We start from the raw sequence: 8,672 nt of genomic DNA on the forward strand, positions 1-8,672 counted from the left end.
TACCTTTCGGAAAACTAGACACGAAGGGCTACAACTTTAGTTTTTGAATCATCTCAAAATTCCTTGTAGATCAAAAGATATAGGCTTCCGAAATTGGACCAGTGAATTGTTGATCACCGCGAACCGCACCAAAACTAGTGCGGCCGCACAGGCCTCTCCGCAGCAGCAGTCCATATCGTCGGACCACACTGGCCTACTCAGAGGTCCTCCACCTCTCTGAGCCTGCAACAGCTCTGTTTTTAAGCCTAAGATACTCCGGAACACCACCCGAAACTCACCCGAGCCCTCGGAACTCCAAACCAAGTGTACACAAAACCTCAAAAAATATCCTACGGACTTATTTGTGTAATCAAATCATCAAAATAACATCATGAACATCAAATTAAATCTCGAGATCAATGAAATTTTCTCAAAACTTCTTTAAACATCAATTTTGCAATTTAGGTCCGAATCACGTAAAACGACGTCCGTTTTTCACCAAATTTTACAGAAACATCTTAAATCATATATAAGACCTGTACCGGGCGCCGGAACCAAAATACGGGCCCGATGCCAACACGTTCTAATCAAATTTTATTTCAAATTTCCTTAAACAATTTCAGAAAATAATTTCCTTTGAAAATTCATTTCTCGGGCTCGGGACCTCGGAATTCGATTCCGGGCATACGCCCAAGTCCCTTATTTTCCTACGGACCCTCCGGAACCGTCAAATCACGGGTCCGGGTACGTTTACCCAAAACGTTGACCGAAGTTAAATTAGCTCATTTTATAACTAAATTTTATAATTTTTCATAGATTTTCATATTTAAGCTTTCCGGCTACGCGCCCGGACTGCGCGCGCAATTCGTGGTGACTCTAAATGAGGTTTTTAAGGCCTCGGAGTAATGAAATTTAATTTTATATCTTTCTTATTACCCTTTTGATAATGATATATAAATATAAATTTTTTATTACTAAAATTTAATGTAATACTTGTATCCTCTTACTTAGAGTTCTTTCGTCATTTAAATCTATCAATAATATTTTTCAGTATTATTTAATATATTTATCCATAAATTAATTCAAAATATAAATATTCTCGCACTATGTTTATTTTTCTTGTTATATATTTTTACCCCTATTATGAAATTTAAAATAGTTTTTTATATTAATATTTTATTAGACAATAAAAATATCACATTTATTTTAAGTTATAACTTTGAACTAGTCTAAAATATAAATAAATAAGTTTTTTTAATTATTATATTTTAAATTTATAGTATTTTCTTATAGTTATTTTTATATCACGTGCAATCAAATTTTCTTTCTCTTTTTGTTTCAAGATACAAATTTAACTTTTATTTTCATTAGTAAATTACCTACATGAGACATTTATTTTGTATTCTTAAAATTTTAACATGTTGTCCAATTGTTATTTTTATTTATCTAGTAAAACTTTAACTTTGTGGTCCTATCCATAGTTTGAGCGTTTTTACCGTAATTTTATTCTAATCTCAAGTTCAAATCATCTTTCCCATCTATTTCTAATATTAAATATTTTTTAGTTTTTAAGTATTGCTATTACATTACCTAAATAGTATTTCATGTTTTCATGGGGCCTTCATTAACTTTCCTTTATATTTAATATTATTATCCATTTATATAAGTATTTATATTATTTTAAATTAATATTCAAAATTCTTAAATTGTTTAAATTTATTAATAATATCTTTTAGTATTATATAGTAAAATTTCTAATATTTTGATTTAGTTATTTATTATTAATTAAATAAGAAAAAAGTTATATGTGGCTTTTCCTAGTTATGCTATATGGTTGAATTAGTTGTTAGTTACTGTTAATTATTTAATATGTTACATGTGACTAATTTTAATGCTACCACTTGGCTTAAGGAGAGGATTTTTTCCTCTCCATTTAATAATATATAGTTAATACTCAAAATTATTAAATTGTTTAAATTTATTAATAATATTTTTAAGTACTATGTAGTGAAATTTCTAATATTTTGATTTGGTTACTTATTATTAATTAATTAAGAAAAAAGTTATATGTGGCTTTTCCTAGTTATGCCATATGGCTGAATTAGTTATTAGTTACAGTTAATTAGTTAATATGTTATATGTGGCTAATTTTAAGGCTGTCACTTGGCTTAAGGAGGGGGTTTTTTCCTCTCCTTTTAATAATATATAGATAGATAGTTAATACTCGAAATTATTAAATTTTTTAAATTTATTAATAATATTTTTATGTATTATATAGTTAATTTTCTAATACTTTGATTTAGTTATTTATTAATTAAGAAAAAATTTATATGTGGCTTTTCCTAGTTATACCATGTGGCTGAATTAGTTATTAGTTACAGTTAATTAGTTAATATATTAAATGTGGCTAATTTTAAAGCTGTCACTTGCCTTAAGGAGAGGGCTTTTTCCTCTTCTTTTAATAATATATATTTAGATATGTTATGTAATGGCACTACAATAGCCTATTTAGTCAAGCTTTTTCTTTTTTGCCAAAAATATTTTTCTGGCCAAACGTGCTCCCCTCCTCCCCCTCCGCTGTCACAAAGTTAAGGTGTTTGACCAAATATTTAGAAGAGAAAAATACTTTTAAATAGAAGTAGAAATAGTTCTTGAGAAGTAGAAAAGTATTCTCCACAAAAATACTTTTTTTGAAAAGTACATTTGAAAAAAATACAAATAAAATGAATACTGTATTCATTTTTACAACAAATACAACTAAGGTGAAATACTGAAAAATAAAATGCTTTTGTTGAGAGTTAAATTCAAGACCTCTGCTAACTAAGCGGTTCTAACCAATTGTTGTTGCTTTCGTTTCAGTTCCAAATAATTAATCTTTTATTTTATTGATTTGCTATACATATCTACCAATGGTAAATTTGCTGAAAGTATAGCTACGATTCGTAAATAGTATATGCTTGATGTGTATATCTATATTATATTAAAAGGAGAGTAGTTCAGCATGTGGTTAAGCCAAGTGGCAAGCTAAAATGAAGCCACTTGGCAATTTTAAGACAACATTAAAAATTTAAATTACAAATGAAAACATAATTAATGCAAGTAACATTTGAATGAGAATTATTTTCTTAATTATGATAGAAAACAAGTTTTTCGCTTGTTGACTAACCAGGATTGATATGAATATGCATCTAAAAGTATGTGAATAAAAATCAACTGATTTGTCTAAATTTGTAGTGTGCATATTTTAAGTTTCAAAAATGCTACGCCACAAGACTGCTCAAGTTGTTTTGTTGCATAGCTCAATTGTTTTTCAACATGGAATTATCACCAAATTATAATTTTAAGAATAATAAATAATATCTACTACTCTGATTTATGAAATACTCCTTTTATTTGAAAAATAAATAACATAATATAGTATAATTTAATTAGCATTTTGTGTATAATTCAATTATGGTAGGTCTCTTTTTTTGACAAAGAATCAATTAAAATATACGTTTTGTATTTTACACATACTTTTTTATTTGCAACAATAATTATTTATTTTGTACAAGTTATGTATCTGACCTTATTTGTGTACATTATAATTATTGTAGATATCTTTAGTTAAACTTTTGTGTATAATTCAATTATGGTATTGGTATATCTCTTTTTTTGTCAAAGAATCAATTGAATTTTCATTTTATAGCTTACACATTCCTTTTGAGTTTCAATTATAATTCTTTATTTGGAAAATAAATACTGCAATAAAGAGTAGTACAAACTTTAATGTATCTAACCTGATTTGTGTACAATATAATTACTATAGGTATCTTTTTTGACAAGGAATACCTAACTAATAATAGAAAAAAAATATACGTTGGGAAATTGTATAGCTGTTCTTGATTTATATTACCATATTTGGAGTAATATTATATGGCAAAGCGTATTTAAATTTCAAATGCACAGCAATATACTTGTATAAATAATGCTACAGAAAGGAATGGAAGACGAGTATTTTTTTTCTTCTCTTTGTTTTAGTTTGATTTGCATTGATAATTTATTTATTATATGGCATACTTTAGTTTAATCATGGTGGACTTTTTATTAGACAATTAAGTTCATGTGTTTCCTCTATGCATCTGTGACGACCCGGCCAGTCGTCTCATGAGTTACTGCTCCGTTTTCCCCATTTTTGTTTCTGTATGTTTTGTTTATCCGTGTTTTGAGGTATCGGGTTGGTCGGATTGAATTCGGATTGGTTTTGGTGAAGTTTGAGACACTTAGTCTCTTTTTAGAAGGCTTAAGTTGGAAAAGTCAACCGGATGTTAACTTATATGTTAGAGGGCTCGAATGTGAGTTTCGATGGTTCGGTTAGCTTCGGGAGGTGATTTGGGACTTAGGAGTGTGATCGAAATGAGTTTTGGAGGTTTGGAGAAGATTTAGGCTTGAATTGGCAAAGTTGATATTTTGGCGATTTTCGGTTGGTAGGCGAGATTTTGATATAGGGGTTGGAATGGAATTTCAAGAGTTGCAGTAGCATCGTTATGTGATTTGGGATATGTGTGCAAAATTTCAGGTCATTCGGACGTGGTTTGGTTGGATTTTTTATCAAAAGCGGAATTTGGAAGATTTTTAGAATGTTAGGCTTGAATCCAATGTGTTTTGGTTGATTTGATGTTGTTTGAAGTGTTTTGATGATTGGAACAAGTTTGAATAAGGTTTTTGGATATGTTGGTGCCTTTGGTTGAGGTCCCGGGGGCCTTGGGTGAGTTTCGGGTGGTCAATCGGACCATTTTGAAGTTTAGAAAGCTGCAGATTTTGGGTTCCAGCAGTTGCAGACATTTTGGTCTTCGCGTTCGCGAGAGGACCCTCGCGTTCGCGAAGAGTAAGCTGAGAGAGGTGGAAATTTAGCCTTCGCGTTCGTGAGGCAGGTGATGCGTTCGCGATGGGCTGCGAGATTGTGCATCGCGTTCGCGGGCGTGTAGTCGCGTTCGCGTAGAAGGAATTGAGAGGCTGAGCTTCAGTGGAATTAACTCATCGCATTCGCGATGTATGGGACGCGTTCGCGAAGGTTCGTCAGGGTAAGGCATCGCGTTCGCGGGGGATTGGTCGCGGTCGCGTAAGAGGAATTTTGGTCAAAGTTAAGTTGTGCTTCGCAAACGCGAGGGTTTGACCGCGTTCGCGAAGAAGGAAATTAGACCTTGGCAGAATGTTTTTAAACTCGTCTTGTCCGCGATTTTGAGGCTTATTTCCTCCATAGCTGTTCATTTTTAGAGACTTTTGAAGGGGGTTGAAGAGGGATTCAAGGGGAATCACGTTGAGGTAAGATTCTTGGATCCAAAACTCGATTATTATGAGAATTCCACATAGAAAATCATGGAACTTAAGCTAAAAATTGAAGAACTAGGGCTTGGAAATTTAGACTTTTGATTGGGGATTTGAAGGACCATTTGGGGTCGGATTTGAGAACTTTTGATATGTATGAACTCGCGGGGAGCTAAGGAATCCGTTGGTGTAAAAATTTTGGAATTTTGAGACGTGGCGTCGGGGGTCGGGTTTTGGTAATTTCGGGATTTGTGCCCTTTATTGATTGTTTTCGTTTGGGCTTTGTTACCTTGGTATATTTTGACATCCTCGTTCTGATTTTTGATAGATTCGACGCGCGTGGAGGCCGATTCGAGGGGCAAAGACGTCGCGAGCTAGAGATTTAGCCGGTTCGAGGTGAGTAATGATTGTAAATGATGTCCTGAGGGTTTGAAACCCCGGATTGCACATCGTAGTGCTATGTTGAAGTGAGGCACACGCTCGTTGACGAGCGTGGGGTCGTACACTATTGGGGATTGTGACTTGGTCCGTCCCGGTTGATGATTTTACCGCGTATTTGACTGAAAACTTACTTGCTATCATTATGATTTGGGCTGAATGCCATATTTGGGCTTCGTGCCAACTATCTGAACCCTTCAGGGCTTTTATTCGTTTCCTCACTGTTTTGACTTACTACTTGAACTTAGTCATGTTATTTTTCACTGTTTTACTACTCAGCCATTTTTACTCAGTTTTGGGACTTAAATGATATTTTAAATGATATTTTGGGCTGAGAAACACTGTTTTACTGTTGCCCGAGGGGCTTGTGAGGATTTTTGACTGAGTAAGGCCGAGGGCCTATGTTGTAAGGAAACACTGATATTGATTTGAGGCCGAGGGCCTAAGATATGTAAGCCACGAGGTGGCTTGATTGATATGAGGCCGAGGGCCTAGATTTGATGCCACGAGATGGCTTGTTATTGCGCTTGGACCGTAAGGGGCCCCTCCAGGAGTCTGCACACCCCCAGTGAGCGCGGGTACCCATTGTGTTGTGAGATTGAGCCCGAGGGGCTAGTATTGTTCTGAGATATTTCTCGAGGGGCGGATTTGTGGATACTATGCCTGGGGGCGAGCTTCTATTTATTTACTATACCTTAATTGTCTGTCAATTACCTGTTCATTGTTGGAAAAGGATTTTTACTTGACTTTTCACTGGTTTACTGTTTTTAACTGTTTTTACTGCTTCATTATAGAATGCCCTGTGCCTTACGTATTTTCTTACTTTTAGTCATTACTTACATTTGTTACTCACTGAGTTAGAGTACTCACTTTACTCTCTGCACCCTGTGTGCAGATTCAGGCGTAGCTGGTTCCGCTCCCGAGTGATGATCCTTCCAGCTTCAGGTAGACATTCGGAGTACACGAGGTAGCTGCCTGGCGTCCGCAGTTTCCGTGTTTCTCCTCCTTTATCATTTCTATCATGTTTCAGACAGATGTACTAGTTTATAGACTTAGCAGACTTGTATTATGACTTATAGATGCTCCTGACTTGTGACACCCCATTTAGGGCTGTGTTGGGTTATATTTCCGCGCTTTATTGATATTATTCGCTACTTAAAACAATTAAATCATGTTTTGGACTGTTTTACATTGCTTAACTGCTTAAAGGTAAATTAGCTTTAGCTGGCTGGCCTTGTCTTCACGAGAGGCATCATCACGACCGGGTTGGGATTTAGGGTCGTGACAAGTTGGTATCAGAGCCTAGGTTACATAGGTCTCACGAGTCATGAGCAGGTTTAGTAGAGTCTCACAAATCGGTATGGAGACGTATGTATTTATCTTCGAGAGGCTGCAGAACCCTTAGGAAAAACTTCACATTCTTGAACTTCTTGTCGTGCAAATTTGTTGATCCGAGTACTAAACTTCTGTTTTTCTATTCTCTCACAGATAGTGAGGACGCGCGCTACCAGATAGGGTGGATGACCACCAGTACCACCAGCCGGGGCCACTAGAGGTCGAGGACGCGGCCGTGGTCGTGGTAGAGGCAGAGCAGCGAGGGCAGCACCTGCAGATCCATCAGCTGCCCCAGTTCAGGACCAGGTCCCAGCTGTGGACCCTCCAGCAGCACCAGCTCAGGCACCAGCTATGCCTATTGTGATTCCGGGTCTTCAGGAGGCCTTGGCTCAGATATTATCAGTTTGCACTGGCCTAGCTCAGGCGGTTTCAGCCACTACAGCCGCAGCTACTTCTCAGGCCGGGAGAGGCAGTCAGACTCCCGCCGCCAGCACACCTGAGCAGGTCGTTCAGGGACTTCAGATGCCGGGGGCAAACCCAGCTCAGCCGGTTGCCGCTGCTTAGGACTATGTAGTTCCTGTCATGCCAGAGGATGAGCAGCGTAGGTTGGAGAGATTTGGTAGACTTCAGCCTCCGACCTTCAGCGGAGCAGAGGGCGAGGATGCCCAGGGCTTTTTGGACAAGTGTCAAAGGATGTTTCGCATAGCCGGTATTTTGGAGAACAGCGGGGTCGCTTTCACTACTTATTAGTTTTCAGGACCTGCTTTTACTTGGTGGGAGGATTTTGAGAGGCGTAGGCCTGTTGGTGCAGCACCCCTTTCCTGGCAGCAGTTCTCCGTCCTCTTTCTGGAGAAGTATATGTCGTAGTCTCGCAGAGAGGAGCTGCGCAGGTAGTTTGAGTGGTTGCGTCAGGGGGAGATGACCGTGTCACAATATGAGTTGAGGTTCTCTGAGTTGGCTTGTCATGCCATCTGGTTGGTCCCAACAGATAGAGAGAGGATCAGGAGATTTGTCGATAGTCTTACTTATCAGCTCCGTATTCTCATGACCACGGAGAGGGTAACTGGTGCTACATTCGAGGAGGTTGTGGATATTGCCCAGGAGATTGAGTCTGTTCGTCGCCAGGAGCGAGAGGAGAGGGAGGCCAAGAGGCCTCGAGGATCTGGTAGCTACAGTGGCGCTCCTTCGAGGGGCTAGTTTCAGCACGGCAGAGGCCAACAGTTCCGACATGGTCAGTCTGATCGCTCAGGTTATCGGGGGCATCATCGGGTCATGGTTCCCATAGTTCACACCAGGGCCATTCTTCATTTAGTGCCCTCCCAGCTAAGAGCTCATCCCGTGCTCCATCTATTCAGGGCTCTTCTACCCCGAGTGCATCTGCTGGTCACTCCGATGCGAGGGGTTCCCATCAGTCCCCTTCTCCAGCACCTGGGAGTTGTTACGAGTTATGCGAGATGGGCCACATGTGGAGGCAGTATCCCTGCTGTGTTGCTAGTTCATCACAGCAGAGGGGCCAGTCATCACTAGGGGTGGGGGTCAGTCAGCCAGGGGTCACCCCAGAGGGGGAGGTTGATCAGGGGGCGGTCAGGCCCGTTTTTATGCTCTTCCAGGCA

The sequence above is a fragment of the Nicotiana attenuata genome, unplaced genomic scaffold, assembly GCF_001879085.1.
Source record: "Nicotiana attenuata strain UT unplaced genomic scaffold, NIATTr2, whole genome shotgun sequence".
Classification (NCBI taxonomy): domain Eukaryota; kingdom Viridiplantae; phylum Streptophyta; class Magnoliopsida; order Solanales; family Solanaceae; genus Nicotiana; species Nicotiana attenuata.